Raw genomic sequence first — 12,368 nt, forward strand, 5'->3', positions numbered from 1 at the left:
TAAAATGTACCAGAAATTGGTTAAACATTACCTAGTGTTGGTTTTATGTCTTACCCAACAAACATGTCTGGTCCTTTTTTTGTTTATCTCCTATGTGTAAAATATTATCCAACTGTTTTAAAGAGACTATGTCCCTTTTGCAGCCAACGTCAAATTCTGTAGAACTTTGCAGGAATTATGAACATGTCATGTATGTCCTATCTGTGAAATTTAAACATTAGCAGTGTCCTAGTATTTAAATTATGCACACAAAAAAACGTTTACCTTCTAGACTTCACTGTCAGAAACTATTGAGTGACTGACTGATATCTTTTTATCTTTGGTAATAACATACACAAAATGAGCTGTAACAGGTACATGAGCATTTGTCTACATCAATTCCCCACTAGGCCCTACTTGTAATAGCCGAAATTAAACTTATTGAATCTTTGTGCCGCACAAAACGTACGACATACGACCGTTTTCAAGCGCTTTCGTTTTGAGGGTAGTTCTAAATTAGTATTATCTTTTAAATACCGTTGGAATTTAACCTTTTCATTTTTTGGCCTGCAAATGGGACATATTACATTTAAAGGGGAAGTCCACCATGATATTTAGTTGGTTTTAATAAAAGCAGAAAAGTGAGACAAACAAATTAGTAAAATTTGAGCAATATCCTATAAAAAGAAATAGAACATTATTATACATTTTTGAAGTTGTCATCAGTGAAACATAAATTTGCAACACTGTTTTCGTTGATTCTTGCCTATAGTAGCCGTGATCAAAAGCAGTCATGAAGTTATTCATCTTATCAATGGTGGTGATGATGGTGGTGTGTGTTCATGCTGGTTCAAGCGGAGGCTCAGAATCTTCGTCTGAACCTGAAAGCGGTAAGATAATTATCCAGCACAGACTTTATTGAACCATTTAAAGTGTTTTTAGTTGTTTCAGTAATAAAGGTTTAAACCAGCTTGCAAATAGCTACAATGGGCAGGGCTGAGTTGATTGATATGATGCGACTGCAACTTGACCTGAGCTTGATATCATGGACCATAATTATTAATCTGGTATGCATTATTTAATCAGTTGTAGAGGCAAGATTTCTATTTTTTAATGAAAACAAAAATAAACGGTAGACGACCCTTACTCTAAACCTAGCTCTAAACCTACCTGCATGGTACTGTGTACTAAACATAACAAAGAAAATTAACTGCCTTATCTAAATTACGTTGGTACTTATTGTTAAAAACGTGCCTCTACAACAGTACTGATTAAATAGGCCTACCTGATATTAATAGCCCTTTCTAAGGTGATATCTACGGAAGCGTTAAAGTGCCATTCTACTTGACGACATGACGAGATATTTCATCTTGTCAAGTGGACTTAATATCCACATAATATCCACATGAAATTTTTGTGAAGTCGACTTGGCAAGATAATTTATTTCGCCATGTCGACATTACTTTTTGGGTAGTCGACTTGGTAAGATAATATATGTCGCCATGACGACATGTATGTATTAGAAGTCGACTTGGTAAGATAACTTATGTCGCCATGACGACATGAACTTTTGGTGAAGTCGACTTGGCAAGATAATTTATTTCGCCATGTCGACTAATAAAAGTTGATAAGTCGACATGGTAGGTTAAATATCTTTACATGTCGACATGATATGGATATTAAGTCGACTTGACAAGATGAAATATCTCGTCATGTCCTCAAGTAGAATGGCACTTTAACGCTTCCGTTGATATCTATTATGAAGCTAGTATGCCCAGGGGCGTACGCAGGGGGGGGTTTGGGGGTTCAACCCCCCCTTTGGTATTTTTATGTGTGTAAACCCCCCCCCCCCCCCCAAAAAAAAAAAAAAAAAAAAAAAAAAAAAAAAAAAATTATACCCACGGTTAACCTAAAAAAGGTGACCTTACCCCCCCCCCCAACGAAGAAAAATGTCAAATTTTGAAATTTCGAGACCAAAAAAAAAAAAAAGTGTCCGCTTGCCCCCCCCACTGAGCGACTTTTCGGCTGGCTGAGTCGATGCGATTTTTTTTGGACTCCCCCCCCAAAAAAAGTGTCCGCTTACCCCCCCCCCCCCCCCCCACCCCCACTGAGCGACTTTTCGGCTGGCTTAGTCGTTGCGATTTTTTTTGGACTCCCCCCCCCCAAAAAAAAAGTGTCCGCTTACCCCCCCCCCCCCCCCCCCCCCCCCCCCCCCCCCCCCACTGAGCGACTTTTCGGCCGGCGCGATTTTCAAATTTTCGGGAGCAAAACCCCCCCCCCCCCCCTTGAAAAAATCCTGCGTACGCCCCTGAGTATGCCTATACATCTTGATTAGTTAGGAGCACCGCCTATTGAGAGAGAGAGAGGTAGTTGTGCCACACGCACACGTACGCGATCAAAGGTCAATTCGTGGAGCTCCAAATAGTTCATTCCCATAAAAGGCGGTGTCACCATGTGGTAGGTCCATGGTGTCACACAGAAAAATCCCGACCCATCTTGAATAAACCAGATTTTAGAAATCTAGTTTTTTCATTTACGTCGGTGACAGACTGGTGACAGACAGGCTACGAATAATCCGGATAACAAAAATCCGAATTTTTGATGGGCCATTGCGCATGCGCCGTTAGGTAGATAAACATTGGTGTCAGACAGAAAAATCCCTTTAAAGACAGACTGTCTTACTTGTAGCTACTTGCTCCCTCTATGTAGAAAACTTCTCAAATCGGTGCCTGTTGGTCCCCCATGATCCTCTTTTTCTTATGTTAAATGAGAGCTGAGTTAATGAGATAGCCACCTGTCACAGTGACCTTGATGGCTCACTGGGTGGTCTAATCCCTTCTTGCTGAAGTAGTAACGCCACCCTTTAAAAATCCCTTGAAAAGTCTTTTCAAGGGAGAATTATTTTGCTTCGTTAGAGGCTTTTTGAAGGGATTTTTTTATTGAAGGGATGATTGATGACAGACAGTTAATTAAGAGGATAACTAAAGTCCGGATTTTGGCCTCTGTGTGACACCGCCTTTTAATTTTGTGTGTGGAACTATTTGGAGCTCCTTCATGGTTGGCCCTAGTCCACCCCCTGGACTGTTGTGCACGATTTCGCTATTGTCTGGTTGAGTGCACACACAATAGCACACACACACACACACACACACATACACACACGCATACGCAAAGGGCACACGTGTGCTAATAAACTAGCAGACGTGTGCTATCGCACCTTGCACACGTCTGCTAAATACCAGGCGGTGATTGGTCAATTAGCAGACGTCTGCCTGTTATTTAGCAGACGTGTGCCGCGTTCCATACGTCTTGGGCATGTGAATAAAGTCACCAACGGCCTTCCATAGAATAACAGAACCTCGCGTATGACATGACAGGACCACGCATACGTTAAGAATTTCATAGAAGTATAATAGAAAATGTCCATACGTACGTTCTGTCAGAACCTTGCGTACGTTATGACGGACCCACGCGTACGTTATGAAAGAACCATGCGTATGCTCTGACATGCACGCGTATGGTCTTGGCATGCGTTTTAAGGGGAAGGGCCAACCATACTCCTTTGATCGCCCCCTTTTCACATCTATTTTTCTTAACCCCGGACTATCCTTAACCCCATACTATCCTTAACCCCATACTATTTTTTTTGCTGTTCACATCTATTTTCTTAACCCCGGACTATGTGCTTAGCCGGGGTTAAGAAATTTCACGCGATTCACACTACGTTCGCCTTAGCCCCGGACTATTCGATAGCTCATGAATATTAATGATTTTGCTACCGCGCATGCGTAACGTGAACTGCATGCATGCGTAACGTGAACTGCATGCATAGCGCGCGATAAATGCAAATTCACGACCACACGACCACGCTGTCTGTGATTGGCTGTTGCTTAGCCCCGCTTCTCCTTAGCCCGGTTCGGATTCACACTACGCAGCTTAGCACCACAATTGCCCGGCTAACCCCGCAATTGCCCGGCTAACCCTGCTATTTTGCAGGGCCAGATAGTCCCGTACTATTTGTGGGGTTAGCCCACTTTGGCAAAACGTAATGTGAACAGAAAGCCGGCTAAAATTACCCCGGGTAATTGGTGGGGCTAAGGAAGGAATTGGTGGGGCTAAGAGCCCCCTTAGCCCCACCTATTTCCCGGGGTTAAGCAATATTTGGTAGATGTGAAAAGGGTAAGTGCGCTTTTTACAACTGTCTCTCTCAGAACGCTATGGTTAAGGCCCCCTTTAGGTGCTATACGTTAAAGCTGGCAAGGATTGCGTTTACAAACTAACTGTTAAATACCCCCAGTGGGTTACCACCAAAAAAATACGTTTAAACTTCACCTGCACATTATTACCCAGATGACGACAAAATACAATCTATAAGTCATTAGCCTCTAATTAGAAGCAACTGTTGTATTAATATTATATTTTAAGCCACCGCGCAGGTGATTTGATTATAACATTCCGGAAGAAACTGCATAATATATATTTTCTTTTTAATTGTTCCTAATTGATTCAAATATCAATATGCTTTTACAATAAGCAACTGAAGAAAGAGCCCCATCTGCTTCAAATCGTAGTGATCAATTGCAAAAATGGCAACCCATTTTCGTATAGGAAAGATGAATATTTCACCACTGAAATTAATAAAAGGTTTCAAAACCTGTATCACCAAAAATTCTTTTTCAGGTTGCTTTTTATATTGAAACCCTGACTTGAAGGACCAGCATAATTATATATTATTACAATTGGATACAAATAATCAGCGTATTTAACCTATTAATGGGTGGGAGGCGGGTAAGAGCACATTTTTTTCTTCATCCGGGGGGGGGGGGGGGGTAAGAGGAGATATATATATATATATATATATATATATTTTCCCCAAAAATCGCAACGGCTCAGCCGGTCGCCGAATAAGCGGGGGGGGGGGGGGGGGGTCGAGAGCACATTTTTATTTATTTTTTTTTTTTTTTTTGGGGGGGGGGGCCGGGGGGATGTTTGCCGGTACATTTTTGGCGAATTTGGGGCTGATTTCAACAGTCATTTTCTGGTCGGGGGTGGGGGAGGTGCCCCCTGTGCCCTCCCCCCTCTCCCCTTGGATCCGTCCCTGCGTTATCCGACGATACACATTCAACCAATACAGTATTGCTGATTGCCTTTATATCATCATTTTAGTTGAATCAGGAGATATGGACACCACTGTCATCGAGAAAGGGGATGGGAAAATTTGTTCTCCTCAGTTCGGTTGCACTCCCACTGGCTGAGGGGAAAAAGTAAGATTTACCATGAATTACTTATATTGTATTACTCGCATTTTGAATTACTGTCAGCTCAACATTATTTTTTGTTACCATTTCTTAAGTTACGGGGGAAGGGTGGACGTGTCCAGAGCATCTCACTGAGTAGTCAGAATGTAGAAAAATTCAGAAAAGGCCAGAAAAGAGAGAAAATGAGAAAGGAGAAGGCATGGACTATTTTCCACACCATGCCCATATCAGTAGGCTTGTAAATCTACCACACACCCAAAAAAAAATGATATAATAAAAAAAATGATGACGTCTAACGAGAAAAAAATAAAGATACAATTGTTTTCATAATAATGTATTATTATACTGTGTAACGACCGGTGGCCCGCAACGTCATGTCATGAATATTATTGTCCCTGCTGAGGCTAAGCCTAATTAAGAACCTTTAGTTGACCAGTTGGGAACTGTCATATAGGATTATCTTTTCCATGTTCATGCACGCTGTATCATTATTATTGCTATATTGTATTTATATTTCAAGCGCAGACCCCCACGTTTCATGTAACAGTTAATATTATGCCCGTCCCCCACCCACTCAGTGTTATTTAAGGTACGCATATGCTTGTTCCCTCTTTTTGAAAGCACCCCCTATCTGGGGACTGCCATCATTTCCGAACCCCCCTTTCGCGGGCTTTTCGCGGGCTTTTCCTGCCTTGGAGACCCCCTTAATTCGGAAAAATGCTCAAAGTACCCCCCTAAATTCGGAAAAATGCTCAATTTACCCCCCTAAATTCGGAATAATTTCTCAGGAGTCCAAAGAGATGAGAGAAAAAAAAAGAAAAAAAAAACACCCCCTTTTTAAAGAAATCTCCGGGTGAAAGTCAAATACACCCCCTTTTCTTACAATTCTCGGGCCGGACTTTGTCGTACGAAAAGTACCCCTTTACCGGACATTTTGGTAACACGCATGCGGTCACTCCGACCCCGGAGTGGGGGGGGGGGGGGGGGGGGGGACGGGATATTATGCTGATTAATAACTATGTCGTTTTCATGTGTGGTTTTTATTCACTTTTATTACAGTGATTGTCCAGTTTTCGTGAAGTCTACTGGAGCTTGTAAAACAACACATCTTCATCGTACAATTAACGTCACTCTCATTTCATCCATGACAACGGATGCTCAGCGTTACTGTAACATCCACCAAGTCTCCTACCCCCCCCCCCACCCTCCCTCCGAAAAAAAAATATATTAAAAGATGGGCTGTATTTCAAATCAATTCAATTGGTTGGTTTGTTGGTTTTATTTTCCGTATACAAATTCAAATAAAATTTACAAATATAATACAAATCAAGAATTTAAAAAAAAAAACGGCTGGAAAGCTCTATTCAGAGCCATTATCAAAATGGCTCTGTTCTTCCTAAAAGTTCGATTCAAGGTTTAAGGTTTTATGGTTTATTAAAATATATCTTCGCAGCCATTGATGGCTGAATTGTGATAAAGTTCACAGATAAAAACATGCAAAGTTACAAAATAAACATATCAATAACAAGGAAGATAGATTGGCATAAATTTAAAACGAAATAGAAATTAAAGTACAGAAATTCTAGTTAAAATAATGTGATAGACATGTAGATTCAAAGCAATATAATTGTGTCGAGAGTATATTAATCAGTTGGCTTTAAAATATATAAACGGAAAACTAAACAAGTTCAAATGTGAGTTCCAGAAAAAATGGGTTGTTCAAATTACATCAGGAATTTAGTGATTGTTCAAAACCATTGTAAACATCTAAAGACAAGATGAGAATTTGCAAAAGATTATATTTCAAATTAAAAACTAAAATTTCGAGTGGGAAAAATAAATTTGTTCAGTAGAAGTACATCATTGGTATTCACATGGTAATAACTTAAATGTATTGCACAAAGTTTTTAGGAAGTAACACAAATAAAATAAAAAGGAAAGATTTTAGGAAAGTACAATTATACAGATATATCGAGAAAAAAATCTCTTCTTAAAAAAAAAAAAAAAAATGGTTAAATAATTTAAACAATGCAATTTAGAGCAATTTCTAATGAACATGTTATGTATAAGAGATTAAAATTCTGTGTTTAATAGCCGGACTATGTAAGCTATTTCAAACAGATATCGCCAAATTATTAATTAATCAATATTAATACTCTTATTATTAATGTACGTATACTATGTTACAACTGATATACAACCCTCTCTGTGTACTAATTATAATTCCAGTTCGTGATATCAATTTGAATTACATAATCGCTGTGATAAATAAAGTGTGAATACAAGCAACAGAATTATGTGCTTTGTAATTTTCATTTTTGTTCAGTGCTACAGAAACTGTTTTGGAAAAACGTGAAGTCGTCATTTCCTGACGAAACTGCGAAAAGTGGAATAAAAAGTAGTGGGGGTGTGTGTGTGTGTGTGTGTGTGTGTGTGTGTGTGTGAATGTGTACATCTTTCTTACCTAATACTATGACAATAATATAATTAAAACATATATACCGTTGGGGGCACCGTTCTGTCTCGGAATAAAATGGGAATTCACAAGGCTACTGAGTATAGTGGGATAGTGCGGAAGATAGCCAGTCCAACGTCTCTCTTTCTCGTCTTTTCCATTACTCCTGCCTCTTAACCCTCTCAGTTTCTTCTTGCCTCTTCTATCTTTTTGTTTTTCACCACTCCATGGGAGCGGGGCACGTGTCCCAATTCTTTTGCAGCTACGCCACTGTTCCTGTGTCTTCTATATAATCGTTACCCCAGCCACCCCCATGGAAGGAATACAATGAACTACGATGTTATTACAGAACTTTGGCTATATAAGATGACCCGTCCCCTCTGTCGGTTTTGTCTATTTCATAAAAACCCCAATAATACTCTTTCGATGGGTATTTTTGTCAATCTTTTCGAATTTAAAGAATATGCGAAATTCAAAATCACATCAACCGATAGACAATAGTCACATTTGTTTAATAACCAGTTCTTCCCAATTCATAAATACCAGTTCCAGAGATATATTTCATTTCGATTTCTTTTTCCTGCTAAATACTTGTCTTATTTATTTTACATTAATTTATTTCATGTATTAAAAAAAAAAAAAAAACGATGATCATCACAATGAGTTTGTTATACTGATATTCGTGCTTTTGAAATGTTTTATTTTATTTTATTTCTACTATCAATTAAGAAAAAACAACTTTATACCTCTAACATTGAAAGTGACTCATGAGTGCGATTGGATAGATCGCGGTCATCCCACCAATAACAAACTGGACATAAGTAAGAGCCAGGCGCGTACACAGGAGGGTGTTTGGGGGGTTAAACCCCCCTTTTGGTAATTTTTTGTGTGTAAACCCCCCCCCCCCTACATTTCTCTAAACCCCCCCCTTTTGGATTTTTTTTTTCTTTTTTTTTTCTATTAAAAAAAAAAAAAAAAATAGTTCCATGGTTGACCTAAAAAAGCTGACCTTACCCCCCCCAACGGAGCAAAATGTCAATTTTTCAAATTTAGAGACCCCCCCCCCAAAAAAAAGTGACCTCTTACCCCCCCCCCCCCCCCCCCCCCCCCCCGCTTATTCAGCGGTCGGCTAAGTCGTTGCGATTTTTTGGGGACAAAAAAAAAAAAAAAAGTGACCTCTTACCCCCCACCCCCGCTTATGCAGCGGCTGGCTGAGTTGTTGCGAAATTTTTGGCCCGATTTATAAATGTTAAACCCCCCCCCCCCCCCCCCTTGAAAAATCCTGCGTACGCGCCTGGTAAGAGCTGAGCTACTTATATACTTCTGACCTCCAGAAAAGTGCACTTGCAGTCAAGATCCTATTAACGAACGAGTGAGAAGCACAATTATTGTTTGTGTCATTTGGAACTGGTAAGCTCACGTGTTCTCTGCATAGTTATAAATGCTTTACTATACAGTTAACAACTAAATTATTCATACTCTTTAATACCAAGTTTTGTAATTTTTTAAGTATGTGAAAAATTGATTTGTCCTGACTTATGTTTCTCAAGGATGTGACATATTAAAGCTTATATCTAAAGTATTTAACGTTGGCCCTAATTCAGTCCACAATTCATTCTTGAGTTACGAAAGATACACAAAACATCAAATTTACAAGGGGTGTGAATAATTTATTTGTTAACTGTATGCGTTAAGCTACATGAGACGCTCGAAGATATTTTGATATAGAGTTAAGTTATCATTCAAACGCGAATCGCGGAGCGGTGGTGTAAACGCGTTTGGTCTTAACCACGTGACCTCTACTTGGATCTGTCAATTCCATTGCTCGCCATCATCTGCTCCGTTGTATTGTCACGATGATTGTCATCGTCTGGCTCTGTTCAGTGGCGTACGCAGGATTCTTGAAAGGGGGAGGTTTAAAATTTCAAAATCGCGGCTGAATAAGCGGGGGGGGGGGGGGCACTTTTTTTTTTTTTTTTAGTGGGGGGGGGGTGTGGTTTCGCGTTCGCGTCTGGCTCCGTTGTATCTGTTGTGTTGTGTTGACACGATGATTGTCGTCTTCGTCATCACCTCACCTCACCATCATCGACTGTAAGAGCACATTTTTTTTTTTGGCCCGAAATTAGAAAATTTGGCCGATCGATTTCGTTTCGTTGGGGGGGGGGGGGGGGGGGGGGGGGGGGGGTAAGGTCACCTTTTTTTGGTCAACCGTTAGCCCATTTTTGTTTATATGTTTATCAAACAAAAATGAGGGGGGGGGGGTTCCTCCAAAACACACAACAACAACAACAAAATTGAGGGGGGTTCGACTCTTCGACTCCCCCCCCCCCCCCCCCCCCCCCCTGCGTACGCGCCTGCACACAGGCACAGGCACAAGCACACACACGCAAATGAGCGTTCCATTCCCTAAAAGGCACACCCAAACTGTTACTTTTTGTCGGGAATTCTTCTTCTCGTACGAAAAGTTGAATGGCCGCTGTCCTCTTGGTGCGTATTGGCGGATGTTGTGCTTCATGATGATGATGATGATGATGATGATGATGATAATGATGATGATGATGAAAATTAAGATGATAAGAATGATGATAATGACATGATGGTGGTAGTGAATGTGTACTAAAGGGAAAGATGTCAGGGTTATGCAGACGCGTACGCAGGGGAGGGGGGTGGGGGTTTAACCCCCCCCTTTGACTTTTTTTATGTGTATGTTTTGAACGAACCCCCCCCCCCCCCTTTTGTATTTTGTTATAAAAAAATATAAAAAAATAAATAAAAAAAAATAAAAAAAATTATGACAATGGATGATGATGATGATGATGATGAACAGCATTTGTATGGCGCCATATATCTGTTTCAAAAAAACATTCAAAGGCGTAAAAAGCTTGCCTTACCCCCCCCCCCCCCCCCCCCCCTCCCCCACCCCATCCGCATCAAATATCGATCGGCCGAATTTTCAAATTTTGGAGAAAAAAAAGAAAGAAACGCCAGGGAAGTTCTACAGGTTCATTTCCATCCTGGTGACAGCGAAGTTTGTGGCCCAAACTAAGTGAACCATTCAAAAGTTTATTACCCCCCTCCTCCTCCCCCCACACCTCCCCAAATCTGACCTTTGTTCTACATTTATCCGGCCCAAGGATTTTGTCCATAGTAACGTATGCGCATTGTCTTTTTTTCATTACGATAATATGCTGATAAGTGGAAAAGAGCTCATGAATATTCCAAATTTTAATTTACTTATTTTACGCGCTGTGCGCAGTCCAAAATCCCCATTTCGCTGGTGCACTAAAAAATTGTCGTCTGCATAGGCTAATACACGATAAGTGGAAGCAGCGTACACTTTTTGACCCTCCAAAATCTCCCCATGGCTAGACGGATGCAGAAGCGGAGTTGAGCCCCCCCCCCCCTGGATTAAAAACATATTCACTTCACCAGCTCGTAAAATATAACTGGCCAGGAAAATATAACAATTTGGATCCTTGGCAATTGATATCACGTGACGAGCTCTGGACCATGGGCGTAAATCTGCAATTGATACCTATTGTTCAGGGGGGATGATCTATTCATTCATCCCACCCTGAACAATAGGATTTACGCCCATGCTCTGGACCAATCACATGTCGGTATCTGTCTAAGCTATCTAATATTAAATAATGTTGTATAGCTCCCTGCTCTCAAGACTGATATTACTTTAGCTTTAAAACAATGTTTCTTTACTACAATCGACTGATTCGCTATTCCCGTTTGGAAATTATATATTAGAACTGCAAAATCTGAAATTTTCATGGTTGCAGCTACCATGGAATGGCCTTAAGAGCCATTTGAAATTGAACCAGGAGCACCGATAAATTTTGATTACTCAATTTCTTGAAAGTAGGGGCATCCAAATATATCAACATTTTGCAGAATTACTATCCATCCAATCTTCAAAAACTTTGCATTACCTTTAACATGCATTTTCTTTTCTTATTTTTAATTTCTTTTCCCCAATACAACTCCATCATTTCTGGTTTCTCTCTACTTCCAACTCCCCATAAACTGAACAGATAATTAACAATAAATATAATCAACACTCGTTGACCAAAATGAATGAATGTAATGATAGACAAGAAATCTGGTTTTATTCCATTAAATCAATTGAATACTGGTACATGATTGAACTTGATAAACTGATGTACGCGATTCTGACTATTTACATACATACATGTACTACTAATCCTAACAGTTGAATGAAATACATTTAATTTGTTTTGAGGCACTTTACAGAGATTTGTGCTTTAAATTTGATTACATTGCGAAAATGACCTATATTGGAGGACCGTTGACCAATTCTTTCAATTTCTTGAAATCTCGGCAAGATGATTAAAATAGTATTGCATAGAAACTCTATGAGTACATTATTCAATAAAAATATACCTAGTCTCAATCCTCATACCTCAAATAAATTAAGAAAGTATACATATACCATATCCGCGTTTATACCTCCCTGCTCATACCTATACCATAAATGTGGTTAGTCTTGGCAATGTTAACAATTGGTAATGCTTGCCTGACATAGCAACAACCTAGTTGTATCAAAATACTATAAAGCAGAGCAAGTAAAACTTCTCGGTTTCGTTTTTTCTGGGACGCACTCTACAGTATATGGGTCAAAGAAACTCACAATTGCCAATTTTCAT

Source organism: Strongylocentrotus purpuratus, unplaced genomic scaffold (genome assembly GCF_000002235.5).
Source record: "Strongylocentrotus purpuratus isolate Spur 01 unplaced genomic scaffold, Spur_5.0 spur5_scaffold_17, whole genome shotgun sequence".
Classification (NCBI taxonomy): domain Eukaryota; kingdom Metazoa; phylum Echinodermata; class Echinoidea; order Camarodonta; family Strongylocentrotidae; genus Strongylocentrotus; species Strongylocentrotus purpuratus.